The sequence below is a fragment of the Mesoplodon densirostris genome, chromosome 16 (assembly GCF_025265405.1).
Source record: "Mesoplodon densirostris isolate mMesDen1 chromosome 16, mMesDen1 primary haplotype, whole genome shotgun sequence".
Lineage (NCBI taxonomy): Eukaryota > Metazoa > Chordata > Mammalia > Artiodactyla > Ziphiidae > Mesoplodon > Mesoplodon densirostris.
The window spans coordinates 18,911,245-18,929,102 of NC_082676.1; the positions used below are offsets into that span (position 1 = coordinate 18,911,245).

General features: G+C 42.3%; 1 protein-coding gene across 3 annotated transcripts in view; it reads left to right on the forward strand.

The window, feature by feature from the left end:
• The window catches only part of CHD6 (chromodomain helicase DNA binding protein 6), a 227,244-nt gene that overhangs the window by 58,233 nt on the left and 151,153 nt on the right, over window positions 1-17,858 (forward strand). The window lies entirely within an intron of this gene.

Sequence of the window (17,858 nt, forward strand, 5' to 3'; positions counted from 1 at the left end):
CAGTGGTAAACTTGAACAGGAAAGGCCTCAAGGGATTGATTTTCTAGGTGTAAGAGCGAGGGTGGATTTAAAAACAACATATTTCTTAATTTTATTTATTCTATTCACAGACTCAAATATTGACACTTTTATGTAATTTTGGTAATCATCATTCCATGGTTAAATTTTCCCAAATTTATAGACTTTCTTAAAGTACTTAACACATTTTGTTAAAGATGTTCATGCCTTCTAACAGAAGCAGATCTCCTAAATCATCCTCTTGACTTGCATGCATTCTTTCCTTTTTAGTAAGTTTCTCGTGGAGAAAAAAAAAAGAATTTATTATTGTCCTTATATATTTAAAAAAAAACCCTAGCTTTCTTATTCACCTGGAGAATGGAGAACTTGGTAAAAAAGGGAATATGTTAGTGTTTTTGCAGGATTCGTTTCCCATAGTTTTTTTTTCTCTTGGTGTGTGGTTATTATATATACTGGGTCACAGAATGAGACAATTTTAGGACATAGGATCCTTAGGAAAGGGTTTTTAAAATCTGAGGTCAAATACCCTCATTTTAGAGTTGAAGAAACAAGAGTCGATTCTTTTTTTTTTTTTTTTTTTTTTTGCGTTAGGCGGGCCTCTCACTGTTGTGGCCTCTCCCGTTGCGGAGCACAGGCTCCGGACGCGCAGGCTCAGCGGCCATGGCCCACGGGCCCAGCCGCTCCGTGGCATGTGGGATCCTCCCGGACTGGGGCACGAACCCGCATCCCCTGCATCGGCAGGCGGACTCTCAACCGCTGTGCCACCAGGGAAGCCCCAGCGTCGATTCTTTAGCTTCATTGGTGACTGTCCTGTATATCTCCTCTTGTTGGTTGCTTAGTGAGGTGGCCAGCTCCTCAGAGATACGATAAACCATAAAACCAGAGGGAGAAGTTGAATTTGGTGTAATAGAAATTCAAGATGAATATTGTGTTGAGCACATACTAACACAATTCTGGCTAGAATTGAGTAAATAAAGACAAGCTACATGTGAGTTACCCTCATGTGGCTGATTGAGTCAGTTCCAACATTGTGCCAAACTCTACAGTGGGAGGTTGGCCTCATGTCTGGCCTGTGTAAGTGGGCCTTGGCACCAGCTCCTTGAGTAGGTGGTCACAGCCGGAGCAGCAGAGTAGGTCTCGCTCGGTATGCATGATGTGAGCAGCAGCAGCTACATCGTTGAGGAAAACTTGAGGTTGTTTCCTACAAAGTTGGTGATGTTTGTACAGATATATATTTTTTACTGACCTTCTTATAAACTCTTTCTTGGTTCTCATGGTTTTGAAGTTTTTTCTTAAGGGCTTACAAGAAGAACAGTCACATCATATATAAATAATAATTTTGTATCTCTCTTTCTAGTTTATACATCGCATAAATTTTCCATGTATTCTCTAGAATGTCCAGAGCAGTGCTTGATGTATGGCATCCTTGTCTTTTTCCAGACTTCTTAACAGGAGTGCCTGTAGCATTTCACCGTGAGATTTGATGTGGTTTTGGATGGATATTTATGAGTCGATACTACTTTAGCTAAAGTGTCTTAGTTCAGCTTTTGATTTTGCAAATTAAGGAGGAAACAACGTAGAAAGTTCAGGAGAGAGCTGAAAATATGTGAGGTATTAAATACATGGGGATATTTATCCTAGAGAAGAAAAAACTATGGGATATTTCATTATCCTCAAGTATGGGTAGGACCTTTGCTGGCAAATTAAAGCTTCCAGGTGATCTTTGAATATGAGCAAACACTCTGATGCTTTGGGGATGCTACTAGGACAGAGCACCACTAGATGTCCCTACATACTCTCACTGGGCAAAAGCACTGCACCCTTGAACCTGAAAGACAAGCTTCCTTCCTCCTGCGATGCCCCTCCAACGCCCTCTACTGACCACAAGCTTAACATCACACTTTCTGTAAAGGGAAAAGGCTTAAGCGTTCAGAGCATTATCACAGAGCAGGTACTGAAGGGTGAATTTGGAGTTGAGAGGCAATAAATTGATAACTGGCACTGAAGCCAGACACAAGAGTACATACTCTATAATTCCACTTTTATAAGGTACAGAAACAAGCAAAACTAATCTGAACTGTTTGAAGTCAGGCTAGTGGTTACCCTTGGAGAAAAGTAGTAGTGACCAAAAAGGAGCATGGATGGGGCTTTTGTAGTGCTAAGAGTGTCCTATTTCTGGATGTGGATGCTGGTTGCACAGGTGTTCAGTATGTGAAGAGCTATACTTATTTTAATGCATATTATACTTCAATAAGAGTAAAAGTGTGGTACGGTCTGATTCCAAAAGTATAAACTTAAAACCAAGATCCAGATCCAGGCTAGAACAGGGAAAATACAAAATAATCCAGGGTATCTCAACTTTATTTATTTTTTAAATTATTTATTTTTATTTTTGGCTGCATTGGGTCTTAGCTGTGGCATGCAGGATCTTTCGTTGCAGCACACAGGATCTTTCGTTGCGGTGCGTGGGCTCCAGAGCACGCGGGCTCTGTAGTTGCGGCATGCAGGCTCTCTGATTGTGGCACACAGGCTCAGTAGTTGCAGCATGCGGGCTTAGTTGCCCCGCAGCATGTGGGATCTTACTTCTCTGGCCAGGGATCAAACCCACGTCCCCTGCATTGGAAGGTGGATTCTTAACCACTGGACCACCAGGGAAGTCCCTCAACCTTATTTTTATTTTTTAAAACCTGTTTGAGGGCTGTTCAACTTAATGTCAAAAAACAGGTTCATTCATTCAGCAAAAAATAGTAGGGCTTCCCTGGTGATGCAGTGGTTAGGAATCCGCCTGCCAATGCAGGTGACATGAGTTCGAGCCCTGGTCTGGGAAGATCCCACGTGCCACGGAGCAGCTAAGCCTGTGCACCACAACTACTGAGCCTGCACTCTAGAGCCTGTGAGCTACAACTACTGAGCCCACACGCCGCAATGAAGAGTAGCCCCTGTTCACTGCAACTAGAGAAAGCCCGCACGCAGCAACGTAGACCCCACACAGCCAAAAATTAAAAAATAAAGATAAATTTAAAAATATATATATATTAATTGCCAGACTACCATTTTTTTCCCCATTTGGGATCAAATAATTAGTGCTGAGGTCTTCTATAGAGCAACATACACTTCTTATGTTGTTGACGTTCTTCTTACCAAGAATTCAAACAGAAGCTTCTAAGTTTTTCTTTTTATGGCTTTTCAGATACCTCTTTGTTCTTAGTTTAAATAAAATATCACTGCTCTCCTCTGTAAGCATTATCTTTGCTTTTATCTTTGTCACAATATACCCTTCTTCTTGAAGCAGTTAAATCACCAGATCCCCTTTTGCCTGGCTAAGAAATTTGGGGGCCCACAGTGGTAACTCCCATGTAAGCATTAATGGGAATGAGAACCATAGATGTTTGATTCAGGAATTTGTGGTGATAGGAGAGTGTCAATGTGTGGCTTTTAAAAGCTGCAAGCAGAAGCAGGTCAGTACTGTGCTTTGTTCAGGAGTAGATAACTCTGGGTGCAAAATCTTAGGAATTCACCAAGTTAGGAGTTGAACTTGGATCCACAAGATGGATATGGAATCTGGATAGGAGTCAAATTTCCAGAAAGCGAAGGTTGCTAAGAAACTCTGACATTACACTGTGGATAGAATTTAGGGTGAATTTTAGAGTCAGCTGTGTAAAGCCCAATCGTTGCTAAATCAAATTAAAGTGAATAACAGCAATAGACTTGGAATTACCTACTTTTGTGTACAGAGCTTGGTATCTTCACATATATAGGCTATGGTTGTTTTTGTGCTTTGAATCGCTGGTGGCACTCTTATATCTAGAGGGGCTTTGTCCAGGCTGAGAGTTACTACAAACATATAACACAGCAGGCTGAAAACCTGGAGTGATTCCCTTGCAAAAATTGTTTCCTTATATTTTTTAGCCTTTAAGTCATTTGAGGGTAGAGGGAAGAAAATAGTGTGAGTGGTGAAACTAACCAGTGAGCCTTTATTTATAAATTCAATCCACGTACTCACCAAACAAATATATGGGTATTGACTATATCTTAGGCTCTGTCCTAGGCATCAGGGACTGATGCAGTCCCTTGGCCCTCTGGGGAGTTACTGTTTTGTATTCCTCTGTGTGAGGGCTGCTTTTATTCTACTTGTCTGTGACATGCAGCTTTGTCACCAACTCCGTTAGGATTCTCTTGAGGCTTCAAGAACTGTTACTTGGATTTCATATCCAGGCTAATGAGAGAGTTTCCTGACTTTTATTTATTTCATTTTATTACTAACCTGAGCTTGTACTATGCTACCAATAAAGGGCTTCATTAGTAAATTTAGCATCTTAAGGAAAAGGTGCCTATGATGGAAGGTATGAATCTCATTCTGCACCTGTACTCCAGAGTGGCAGGTTGGAAATTTGCTGTCCTCCACAACTGCTCATCTGTATCTAGAACAATTTTAAATCACATCACTACATCTGGTTCTCAGTGCTTGTGCTGATGATGGAAGGGAGCATTGGAACGGGTAATATAAATATAGTGTAATATGAGTGGGAGATTATGGGTATTAAGAAGTTAAATTTAGGGACTTCTCTGGCAGCACAGTGGTTAAGAATCCGCCTGCCAATGCAGGGGACATGGGTTCGATCCCTGGTCCGGGAAGATCCTACATGCCGTGGAGCAACTAAGCCCGTGGGCCACAACTACTGAGCCTTCGGGCCACAACTACTGAAGCCCGCACACCTAGAGCCCGTGCTCTGCAGCAAGAGAAGCCACCGCAATGAGAAGCCTGTGCACTGCAACAAAGAGTAGCCCCCGCTCGCCGAAGTTGAATTTATATTTCAAAATGATTGTCTTTTGATCTGGGAATTGGTACTATTTACCAAGTAAACTAACTGGCCCTTCTCTGTGGTTCTCCTGCTCATTCTGGACATGAATTCTGTCATCTCCCAGACCAATCCTCCTTAAATAGTACCACGTACCAATCTGAAAACGTGCTGAGTTCTACTTCTAGTTAAGTGATTATTTAGGTGTTAGAAGTCAGTAGTTTTAACAATACGTTGTTTGCTAATACATTAATTTAAAATAGGTGACTACATCTATACCAATATTTAGGCAGATCAGATGGACCACACATAACATACATGGTATTAGCAGACTTTAGTCAACTGGCTTAAATTCGCCTCAGGTGGCCTCTTGAGTATTCTGCTTATTGCCTGCAGTTTCTGCTCTTAGCGTAGCACAAGCAGATTTGGAGAACCAGGGCATTTTGTTGGCAGGAGATTCTGGTTGCCAGCCACCCGCCTCACCCTTTAGCCAGTGCTTGTCTGTGCTTGCTTTTGCAAGGGAGCTTTTTCCCTAGTCCGTCACATCATGCAGAGTTTTGTTTTATGTACCCACCCACAGCCTGGTTCTGTGTTTATCACAGTGCTCTCTTCCTTTTAGATTTCAGGGAAGGGGGGAGTTGAGGGTGGGAGAGGATTAAGAGCTACTTAATCTTTTAAAAATCCAGAGCTTAAAAAAAATCCTTCTCAGATTCTGTTAAAGTAAAATTCTTAGACCCTAAGGAAAGAGCAGGAGGTGCCAGAGTTGTACAGCTTTTAGGAGATGAAACGACCGTGGAATCCATCAGGGTGCAGCATCCTCCTGGGTTTGCAGCAGGTGATGTAACGTAAGATGTGGAAGTTCAGTTTCAGGATTGCACCTTAAAACTGGAATAGTAGGGGATTTGTGTCAGGTTCAGAATCCATTATTTGTCTCATTTTTGAACAATAGAAAAAAAAACACTTTGGAAAAATCCTGGGTTTTTATTTTACTCTTAACACAGCAGAGTTGTAGAAGTAGGGGAAAAGCCCGTCTTTGTAGTACTAGGAATTCCACAAATTTATTTGATAAGATGTTTTCAGACTGTAGATTGGTTTGCACTTATGGTGGCTCTCCTCTATCCTGTAGAATAGAGTACTGCACCCGAATGACCATAAATATATGATTTTTCTTCTATTATTTACCCCAAAGTAAAAACTCTGCTGAGTGTTGTCTGTGTTATGATTTTGTTAATGTGTTTACTTCGTTTCCTGCTGTCTTGGCTAGCCATCAGATAGTTTTTTCCTTACTGTAAATTGCTTCAAAACAATTTTATCAATTCAGGATTCAAATGGCAGGCTTTATGAAAGTAGATAAAGAACTTAAATAGAATTACTTGGCAGTTATAATCCTAAAGATTTTTATCTGTGTTTATCGTATGAATTATTTGTATGAAATATTTTTTTCACTTGTATGTAATATTATCTGAAGGGTCCATCCTTCTTGTCTAAAATGTACCTTAAAGGTCTTCTTGAATGATAGTTTTATCAGACTGTTTTAATTGCTTCTTCTTCACCCCAAGGATGGATCGAAACCATCCTCTGCTATGGCCTGCTTTTTTTCTTTCCTCCCTCCCTCCCACCTTCCCTTCCTCCCTTCCCCTAGACTGTAGTAATTTGTCTGTACAGTATCCTTCTAATCTCTGCCCAGTCTCCACTGTGCCCCAAATAGAACATCTCCAGCCCTGACCTCTCCCGCCGTTTTCATTTGCCTACAAGACAGCTTGATATAGTGCTAAGAGGGCTGAATTGGACCCAGGAAATCTGATTCTTGTACTTTTTTTTTTTTTGCGGTACGCGGGCCTCTCACTGTTGTGGCCTCTCCCGTTGCGGAGCACAGGCTCCGGACACGCAGGCTCAGCGGCCGTGGCTCACGGGCCTAGCATCTCCGCGGCATGTGGGATCTTCCCGGACCGGGGCACAAACCCGTGTCCCCTGCATCGGCAGGCGGACTCTCAACCACTGCACCACCAGGGAAGCCCTGATTCTTGTACTTTTTGTGTAACTGTGAGCCTTTGGGCAATCATTCTTAAGATAAAAGGATTGCATTTCCTGAGCTTTTAAGTTCCCCACCCCTTCACTTTGCTTCAGCCTTTACTGTTCCTTCAAACTTAGCCTGTCCAAAATAGAACTCATCCATCTCCTCTCCCAAAAGATAGTTTTTGTCCCTATTCTGTAAATGAGAAACTAAGACTCAGGGATATTGAATAAATTGTACAAATCATACTACCCTTATGTTCAGAACCTAGATATCTTCATTCAAGCCTACAGGTATTACTCTTCCTCTACAAAAAGCATTAAAGTGTAACGATTCAAAAAGGTGTTGCATTACTGTGAGGTCTCTTGAGACTGAATATGAGTGTCATTTGTAAAACCCTCTGTCTTCCTACATAAGGTTATAGCTTGAATTTTCAGGGCTCTGAACTTTGAGTGGGCTTGGCTGTCAGAAGATTGGTTTCTTCAGTCCTGTGTTCACAGATGGGATCATTCCTGATCTGGGTCAGTTGACATTATGGTGTAGGGTCTAATGACAGAAAAAAAGTACAGTCAGGTTTTACTTTACAGTGTGTTATTTGATAGCTCTGATAATGCCTGGCCATTTGCTTCTACTACTACTGTTAATAGTGATTCTTATCGAGCAAGTTGATTTTCATCACCAGATGAGGAGTTGAAATGATTTTCTCTGATTGAAGAGATGAACTGGGGTTTGGAGTTGATTTTTTTCCTTTTGTATTATGCAGATGTGTCTCATTCATCATGAAGATCAAAGTGTTTGGCTGTGTGATCTCAAAGGTCCCATTCAGTTCTGATTCTGTGAATGCAGCACTACTGAAATGTTTCTAGTCGATTCTAGAGAGCTTCCTTAGTTTACACCTTTACACCATCTAGGTAAAACAGATTATTGTGAGGAATTATGGCAGTGCTAGACATTGGTTGAAGTCAGTAGTAATGAGTTTAAAGTCCTGTTATTTTGCAGTTGACCAATAGGAAGCCTCTTAAAATGGACATTTCTAATACTCTTAATCCAGTAACAAGAGTTTTCTAGAAGGTTATTGCTCTTACCACTAATTATGCCTTGTCTCATAGACAGGGATTAAAGTCACTACTCTTGATTTGCTTTTTGGCTTGCATTACCCATGTACAGGGTAACAAAGCTTTTAGTGTAACACTTTGAATGTTTAAAACACTTTTCTTTTGAGGAGCGAAGCATCTTAAGTTAATGTTTGAGGTGGTAATTGTACTTTCAAGCTGGCAAAACAAAGCGCTGCCTCAGTTTGGAAGTCGCGATGGTACTGGTGTCTTCTCCCTAGTTATGTCGGCAGGTATTTCGAATTAGGCAGCTACATTTTTGGAGAGAAGGGTTTTTAGACTAAACCTGGTATATATACCAGTATGATCCTTCTCTTTTGACCCACCATTGATAAATCCATGTGTAATATTAATATATTTATTCATTCACAGAATACTGTCCTACGAGTTAGATATATAGTAGTGTTCAAAATAAATGTCGTCCTTGTCCTCATGGCCCTCTTCTCATCTTGAGAGATGTGAATGCTTTTGACTCGTAGTCATGAAATTAAGGTGGTGTGTTATCTCTAGCCTGTTGCAGAGAGCATCATAGCTCACCCTATACAGATTAGCTCTAGCCTAAATTATACACAAAAGATAACTTTTCAGAGAAATAGATCTAATTTAAAAATTCTCTACATTCCAAAAAACTTTGAGGCATCAAAAAATTCACGTATCTGAACCAAAATCCTCATTTTTTGTTGCTGTGCCACCTTTGATGGAAATATAAAACTCATTCAGAGCCTTGAAAACATAGAAAAAGCCTTAAAATTGTTACAGAGGCGTTTTCTCATGCCAGTTGGACTGGTTTGGTTGTGTAGAAGTGTTTCTACTAGATCACAGCGTTGTCTTTGGAAGGAAAGAGCCACCGCCTGTCGTTTGAACGCCCTTCCATTGTTGGCTACTTGGCACAACCTTAGAAGACTACAAGAGTAAAACATCAGAGTCCCAAAAAAAGAATTATTGAATGGTGAACATGTTAGCTGTAAAAAAAAAAAAAAAAAAGAAGGGTTGGAAGATAAAGTTGAGGGAACCTCCCAGAAAGCAGAACACCAAGAGATTTTTAAAAAAAATTTAATGTGAAAATTAGAGGTACAGCCCCGAAGGTCTGTCTTTCAAATACAATAATAGGAGTTCCATGACAAGAAAACAATTAGGGAGGAAATTATGAGGAAATAATACACGAGGATTTCTCAGAACTGAGACAAGTGTTTCTAGTTTGTGAAAGAATTCACCAGGTGCCCAAACTCGTGGATTAAAACAGCCCCACAGTACATCATTATGAAAAGATGTTCCCTGGGGCTAAAGCTTTCTATGAAGGAAGAGAGGTTACAGATAAGGGATTACGGATCACAGTGGTTCAGATTCCTTAACACGTGGTGGAAGGAACAGGACAGTGGTGAAATGCTCTCAAAATTCTGAGGCGATATCCGTCTCCAACCTGTGATTTGCTACCCACCAAGCCATCAAGGTGGACTATAAACATATTGAGGCATGAAGGTCTCAGAAACTTACCTCTCTGTTCATATATTTCCTAGTCAGTTAGTGGACATTGTGATTCACCAGAATGAGAGAGTAAACCCTCAGAGAGAAGAAAGAAACTTGGTAGTTCACTCTTGAGAGGGACAAAGGGAATGAATCCCCCAGGAGGATGGTGATGAGAAGTCCTAGGAAATGTGGCTTTGAAACAGATTGAAGAGCGTTGTAACACTCCAGATTTAATGATCCAAGGGGGAAAAAATGAACTTAGATTGAGAGGAATTTTAATTTTAAGGCTTTGGAGAAGCACTTTTAGATAAGTTAGTAATTCATAGAAAACAAAGCAAATTTCTGAATTTTTAAATTTAAAGGTACTTACTATCTTTAGGGAAAAAATTACACAAAAAAGAAAATTTTAGCATAGTATATAGTTCATGTCTTAGCTGTGAATTGAATATTGATTTAATAAATAATGGTAATAATAACTATATTGGGAAGATATGCTTCATCTTCCACAGCAGGGGGCTACCTGTTTTGTAGTTTCTTTGGAACACAGACCGACCCATATGTTAGCATATTGTCTGTGGCTGTTTTCATGCTACAGTGGCAAAATTGATGAGTTACAACAGAGACCATGTGGCCTGCAAAGCCTAAAATATTTATTACCTGACCTTTTATAAAAACATTTGCCAACTCCTATTTTATAGGGAGAAGCTGATAGAATAATGTTTAAAATTGGAAAAAACAATATAATAACACTATTAGTGTGTTTTTTAGAAATTTTATTTATTTATTTATTTATTTTGAAGTATAGTTGATGGACATATTTTGTTAGTTTCAGGAGTATGCTTCAGAATCAGGGAGTGTGATACCTTTAGCTTTCTTCTTCTTTCTCAAGATAGCTTTGGATATTTGTGGTCTTCTGTGGTCCCATACAAACTTCAGGATTATTTGTTCTAGTTCTGTGAAAAATGCCATTGGTTTTGATAAGGATTGCATTGAATCTGTAGATTGCTTTGGGTAGTATGGTCTTTTTTTTTTTCCAAATAATTTTTTTATTGGAATATAATTGCTTTACAATGGCGTGTTAGTTTCTGCTTTATAACAAAGTGAATCAGTTATACATATACATATGTTCCCATATCTCTTCCTTCTTGCATCTCCCTCCCTCCCACCCTCCCTATCCCACCCCTCCAGTCAGTCACAAAGCACCGAGCTTATCTCCCTGTACTATGCGGCTGCTTCCCACTAGTATGGTCATTTTAACAGTATGATTCTTCCAACCTGTGAGCACAGTATATCTTTCCATTTATTTGTGTTGATGTCTTATAGCCTCAGAGTACAGGTCTTTCAGCTTCTTTGTTCAGTTTATTCCTGGGTATTTTACTCTTTTTGATGCAATTATGTTTTCTTAATTTCTCTTTCTGATAGATCATTATTAGTGGATAGAAATGCTATAGATTTCTATTATTAATTTTATATCCTGCAACTTCACTGAATTCATTTACTAGTTCTAATGGGTTTTGTTGGAATCTGCAGGGTTTTCTATATGTAGTATCATGTAATCTGCAAATAGTGATAGTTTTATTTTCCAGTTTGTTTTTTAAACGTTCCTACTGAAGGTTCAGGCAAGGCACACGTTGGGCCAGCTTGGGTCATATGTTCTTTTTTTTTTTAAAATAAATTTATTTATTTATTTATTTTTGGCTGAGTTGGGTCTTTGTTGCTGTGCTCGGGCTTTCTCTAGTTGTAGCCAGTGAGGGCTACTCTTTGTTGTGGTGCGCGGGCTTCTCATTGCTGTGGCTTCTGTTGTTGCGGAGCATGGGCTCTAGGCGCGCGGGCTTCAGTAGTTGTGACATGTGGGCTCAGTAGTTGTGGCTCGTGGGCTCTAGAGCACAGGCTCAGTAGTTGTGGCTCACGGGCTTAGTTGCTGCACAGCATGTGGGATCTTCCCGGACCAGGGCTCGAACCAATGTGTCCCCTGCATTGGCAGGCGTACTCTTAACCACTTTGCCATCAGGGAAGCCCCTTTCCAATTTGGATGCCTTTTATTTCTTTTTCTAGTCTGATTGCTATGGCTAGGACTTCCAATACTATATTGAATAAAAGTGGCGAGAGTGGGCATCCTTGTCTTGTTCCTGATCTAAGAGGAAATGCTTTTAGCTTTTCACTGTTGAGTATGATATTAGCTGTGGGTTTGTCATATATGACCTCTATTATGTTGAGGTATGTTCCCTCTGTGCCCACTTTGTTGAGAGTTTTTATCATGAGTGGTTGTTGAATCTTGTCAAAAGCTTTCTTTGCATCTATTGAGTTTATCCTATGATTTTTGTGTGTGTGTGTGGTATGCGGGCCTCTCACCGCTCCGGCCTCTCCCGCTGCGGAGCACAGGCTCCGGACGCGCAGGCTCAGCAGCCATGGCTCACGGGCCTAGCCGCTCCGCGACATGTGGGATCCTCCCGGGCCGGGGCACGAACCCGCGTCCCCAGCATCGGCAGGTGGACTCTCAACCACTGCGCCACCAGAGAAGCCCTTATCCTATGATTTTTATCCTTCATTTTGTTAATGCGGTCTATCACCGTTTTTTAGAAATATTTTGGAAAGTAGTAGAAAGAATAGCTACAGATCTACCTCTGGGAAGAGTGAGTCAGGAATGGCGGGGAGCAGAGTCAGGGGAATATTTTTTGCTTTAAGCTTTATATTATTGAATTCTTAAGCTAAGTACCTTTTTACTTGGAAAAGGTATGAATGATGAATGCTGAGAAATTGGACTAAAACAACAGAAGAAACAGGAAAGGAAAAAAAGAGGCCACCAATTATGATGAAGAAAATAGGAGCTCAAAGCCTTTTCTGTAAACATAGCTTTCCCATTTATTCACTCACTCATTCCACAGATAGTCATTTATGAGTCCAAATGTCAGTCACTGAGCCTGATGCTGCAGGACAGAGTCCCTTCCCCAGAGGGTGCTTAGGCCCTTAGCCGATGGCATGCACAGACAGGGAAAAGATGACACGATGATATAGCTGCTATGGCTTGGTGCTTCTCACAAGATGCTTTCAGGGTTTAGGGAAGTCGGGTAAGACATCCCGGAGAATGTGACACCAGAGTTGAGTTTCAAAGGATAAGAGACAGGAGTGGAAGGGCAGTGGAAGGATTTTCCTGGTGAGGCATAGCTTGAACCTCAAGTAGTCAGTACAGTTGGGTGAATGGTGGAAGGTAACGTCAGAGCAGCAGGCTCGGAATAGAGGCCAGATCGCTTACGCAGGGCTCTGTGCCATGAGGAATTTGTTTTCCTTTTTGAAGACACTGCAGAGGTATGATCTGATTTTGTTTATACTTTAGGAAAACATACTCTTGGTCCAATGAGGGTAATGGCATGAGGGTAGAAGGTACTTAGAGTTGAGACACTTCGGAGGCTAGAGCTGATTAAAAAAGAAAAAAAAAAATCCCCCTGCCAAAAAAGTGGTAATAAAACTAAAGAGGTGGACTGGGGAGGAACCACCGGATTCAGGAATTAGGAAGGAGTTAAGGGAAAGGGGAGTAGTTAAGGATGACTGAACTCTGGGCTGGGTGGCAGGTCGTGGGACTCTAGCCTCTAGTGGGGGACATAGGAGCAGGTGTGTGTGTGTAAAGGCAGCACTGAGTTGTGGGCTTTTTTGTGGCATCTGTGGAATACCTAATTGGAAGTGGCCAGGATGTGGATGGACATGCCTACCTGGAGGTCAGGAGGAGGACTTGGATTTGGAAGTGTGCAATGGTCCTGGTGTAGAGGTGAAGTCTGGGAGTTGAGTGGAGAACTCAGGGAGCCCTTGTGGTATGAAGCGTGTTTAGTCCTGAGGGCACTGACATTTAAGGGTTAGGCCTTATAGTAGGAGGAGCCTATGGAGGAAGCTGAGCTTTGGAGGCCTGCAGTCAGAGGCAGAGCAGGAGAGAATGGCTTCCAAGAAACCAGTGAGATGAGAATTTTAAAAGGAGGAAATGGTCCATAGTTTAAAGTACTGCAAGGAAGTCAGGCTAAAGCCTTGGATTTGGCAGCTAGGGAGTCATTGCTAAGAGCAGCTTTAGGGAGGTAATATGGGAGGAAGTGAAAATTCAGGTGTGGGATTTGTTGGTATAGTTACTGTTCTGAGATAGAGTTGAGCCTGTTTCTTTGTTGAGAGAAGAGCTGTAGAAGGAGAGAGGCTTAGTGATGATTTAAGGAAGTGATTCTTCATGGAACAGATGTTTATGGAGCATCTATTATGAGCCCAGTGCTGGTCCAGACTCAGGAAGTACAGCATGAACAAAACAAAGCTTACACTCATGTGTGTGCATCTCACAGGTAATAAATTTATAGTCAACTAGACATAATATAATGTCAGGTAGCAACAAGTGCCAGGATTCTTCAGCTAAATTGGGCTGAGAAGATAGAGAGTGAGGGCGGGGCTGGGGGGAGTAGGGTGGTTGGGGAAGACCTCAGGGGTTGGGTAAGGTCTGAGGCGCAGCCTAAACGAAACGAGGAGAGACTGGCTGCAAAGTGATCCAGAGGCTGAGGTGGCTGAGAAGTGGGAGAGGACGGACCCCCAGTACTGATGGAAGGGTAGTTGTCCTCAGGAGAGGGGGCCACCTTCTCTCCTCTGACCCTGGCAAGAAGCCCACAGGACAGGCCACACTAGAGGCTGCCAGACAGCTCACGTGCACCGTGCGACAGACGCTGGATTCTGAGCCCTTTACGTTCTCCTGATACTCTCTGAGGTGTAGGGGTTGTCACCCTTTTTTATAGGTGAGGAAACAAAGTCTGGAAGAGGTTTTACCGGCTCTGGCTCATCGTTCTTAGAGCCTGGATCTCCTCTGCTTTTTGGCACTTCAGACCCTTGCTGTTACCCTCCCGTGGGCTGCTTCTGGCCTAGCAAAGGACAGAGATAAATCTGTCCAGTTTGTGCAGGTTGGGTGGGGAGGTGGGAAGTGAGAAGTTGAGGGATACCCCGCCCATCGGACCCTCTTTGTGGTCCAGGGTGTCTGTCCCGAGTCTCGGTAAGAGGTGGCCCCTAGGAGCTCCTCGCTGCCTTCTTGATTCGCTTTTCTCAGGTGGGTTGTTACTCCCCATGTCCTGTGCCTGCTCCCTTCTCACATCCCCACACCCCCCGCCAGCACTGTGGGATTGCCTCATTTGTGCCTGCTGCCGTAAGGGGGGCATGAATCGATGATAAAAGTACATGGTCATTGTGGAAAATTGGAGATAGATCTGATTTTTGAAGTAGCTTCCCACTTACTCTCTGTCCCAAAGTGCCTGATAGCGTGGAAGGGATTTGGTGCCCTGTTAACAGCGAAGGTCCCCGTCCCTCCTGTCGTCAGCTGTGTCTTCTGCTGTCCCTGTGGATATAAGGATCATGGCAGGGTCTGCTGTGTGTGCACTTGTCTGTGTTTCCGTAAACACACACTCTTGTAAATGAAATAGACCCCAGGTGGCAGAATTCTCCAGATAGAGTAAATTTAAATAATTTCCGTAAATGAATGGTAAAATGGTGTGTACCTGCAGTTTTATTATTTTTTAAGTGTCCATAACACAGCACTGAGGAACTTGGAAATGGCGCAGGCACTGGGGCAGAATTTTTGAACTGGAAAGAGAAAAAGTAATAAATTTCAAAATACTATTATTGAAACCTGGCACCCACTTTTCTTAATTGAAGCATCATGAGGTAGGTGAGCGTAAGAAGGAATGGGAATTTTTATATTGTTTGCTTTTTATATTATTAGCAGCTAACCTTCTTGTAAAGGTAATTAAATGCTACTTTCATACATAAGCATTGAAAGGCAGTGAGGAGTCCTCCCAGTTTTCATGTAATTCAGAAGTTATACACTTTTCTTTTTTTACATACACTTTTTCCTCTTAACAAATTTCCTGGTTTGTCCACACAGTTAGGAGTTTCAGAATATATTTGTATTATGCTTCTAATTAAGTTGTGGGACTCTGAAATTACTGTTTTAATTTTTTACTTTATCAAGCCCAAAAGATCTATCTAATCACAACTTTTGGGTGATGGCAGCACAGCAGCAGAGGCTCCAAAACCATTTCCAGTGGTGTGCAGAAGTACCTATAGGGTATATCTGGTCATCCATTCCTGCTACATAACATTTAGCTTCACGAAAAGACTAGGTGGTTTTGTATTTTTTAAACGTGTGTCATCAAAGAGGTAAAAAAAGAAAAGTAGAGGTAACTGAAGAGAGAGTGCATTGTAAACTACTGGGTGCTGTTTGGAGAAATAAAAGTCAACAAAATGTTTATTGAACACCTATTGATTTTTTTAAAAATATTTAATTTAATTAATTTATTTATTTGCGCTGGGTCTTTGTTGCGGCAGGTGGGCCCCTTAGTTGTGGCTTGCCTGCTCCTTAGTTACACACGTGCATTCATTAGTTGTGGCTGGTAGGCTCATTAGTTGTGGCTCTCAGGCTCCTTAGTTTGCAGCATGCACGTGGCATCTAGTCCTCTGACCAGGGATTGAACCCAGGCCTCCTGCATTGGGAGCTCAGAGTCTTAACCACTGCGCCACCAGGGAAGTCCCTATTGATGTTGTTTGTATCTGTTACCTTGTGGAGTGGCTGTGAGCTGGTGTGTAGCTGTCCATCCAGGTGCTAGAGATGGTTTCACAGTAACAATGTGAGGTTGGCCAAAGACTGCTTCCAGTGAACTAGAGCAGTTATTCTTACAGCATCATCACTGGGATGCACTTGGATTTCACACACACTGTCTCTCTCAGAGAATGGGGTGGGGGTTATCTGTGCAGCGTGAATATCCCTGAGGGTGCAGGTGGCAGTATCTTGCATGTGAACAGATGGTGGGGGGCGGTAAGATTTGGTTTAGAATCTTCCACCCAGCTCTTTTCCTCCAACCCTTCTCTCTGCTGAGTAACCACATTCAAGCCACAGTTGCGTCAGCCTCTTCCCAGTCTTTCCAGCTTGTGCTCATCTGCCGTCTCTGATCATCCCAGGCCCTGTGATGACACAAGCCCAGGGAATGGTGGGCCCCTGTGACCCCCATGGCCCTCTGCAGTGCCTGAGCTCTGCTGTGACAGTGACCTCACCACTGAGCTTCCTCTCAGCTTTATTTCCTGCTGGCTTATTTCCTTGGGATGGATCCCTGAAAACGGAGCTTGCAGATCAATGGACTGTGGCAGTTCATAGATCTAGTGGCACGTTGCCCGAGTGCTTTCAGAAAGCCTGAAACAATGAAAGGTGCCATCAGCAAGGATCAGTGGGTCCACAGTTTTCCCCACATTCCTGGCAGTGTTGGGGCCCTGTTTTATTTGCATGCTAGTTTGTGGTACTTGATCAGAAATTGTGGTTTTTTTTTTTTTTTTTTTTTCCTTTTTGCGTTATGTGGGCCTCTCACTGTTGCGGCCCCTCCCATTGCGGAGCACAGGCTCCGGACGCGCAGGCCCAGCAGCCATGGCTCACGGGCCCAGCCGCTCCGCGGCATATGGGATCCTCCCAGACCGGGGCACGAACCCGTATCCCCTGCATCGGCAGGCGGACTCTCAACCACTGCGCCACCAGGGAGGCCCAGAAATTGTGTTTTTTGATGTCTCTATTGCATTATACTTGATTTTTTTATAAATTAAAAAGTGAATTTTATTGGCACTGGACTTTTTCTGTATTTTGTAAACGATTGATTTCATTTTGTTGGGTAGCATTTTATTTGAGTATATGTGTCTGGTTATTTATAATATCCCTTTTTATTAGCCAGAATTTATTTTCCAAACGTCTTTCTTCTTTTCAGAATTTGTGGCAGTTTGTGATAGTTGAGAGTGTTGGTTTTCTGGGGTCTGATAATTTGAAATTGAGAGATAAAGAAGATAAACTTGTACTAACATAGTTTACCTAGTGCTGACTCCACTGTAATGGAGTTTAGGTGGTAAAATTCTTTGAACTGCCCTGATTCAGAGCCCTTCCCTTGCCATTTCTCAGGAATATGGTTTTCTTGAGGTAATTGTTCGATCAAATGCTAGTCCTCACACTGATCCTTAGAAGCACTGTTTGCTGACTTGGCTTTCCCTTTTCTTGATTTGGCCAGTTCTTCTCTGCCCTCCTCTCCTTCCCCCTTGGTCTAGGCCCCGCCAGCGCCCACCTTGCAGCTTGTTACCTCCTTGGATGCTATGCTCTTTGCAAGCAGCAATATCCTGGTAGCATTTTATGGTCCTTTGAATAGAAAATGCTTCTGACTCTTGGAGAAAAAAAAACCCCTAAAGTCACCAGACTTTAAACTGGTAAACTGAAATTGTGGCCCCAGGGATGATGGAAATCCTTCATTTTTCTCAGTTGCATCATACACACCATGAGCCCACTTAGAAGGTGGGACTGTCTCACTTTAAAGCCCTCCTTGATGCCTGCACATGACGTTCATTTGGATGTGAGAAATAAGTATAACGTAAGGATAATTGTGTGCCTCTGGGATGTTTTCCTAGCTCTCTGGGATG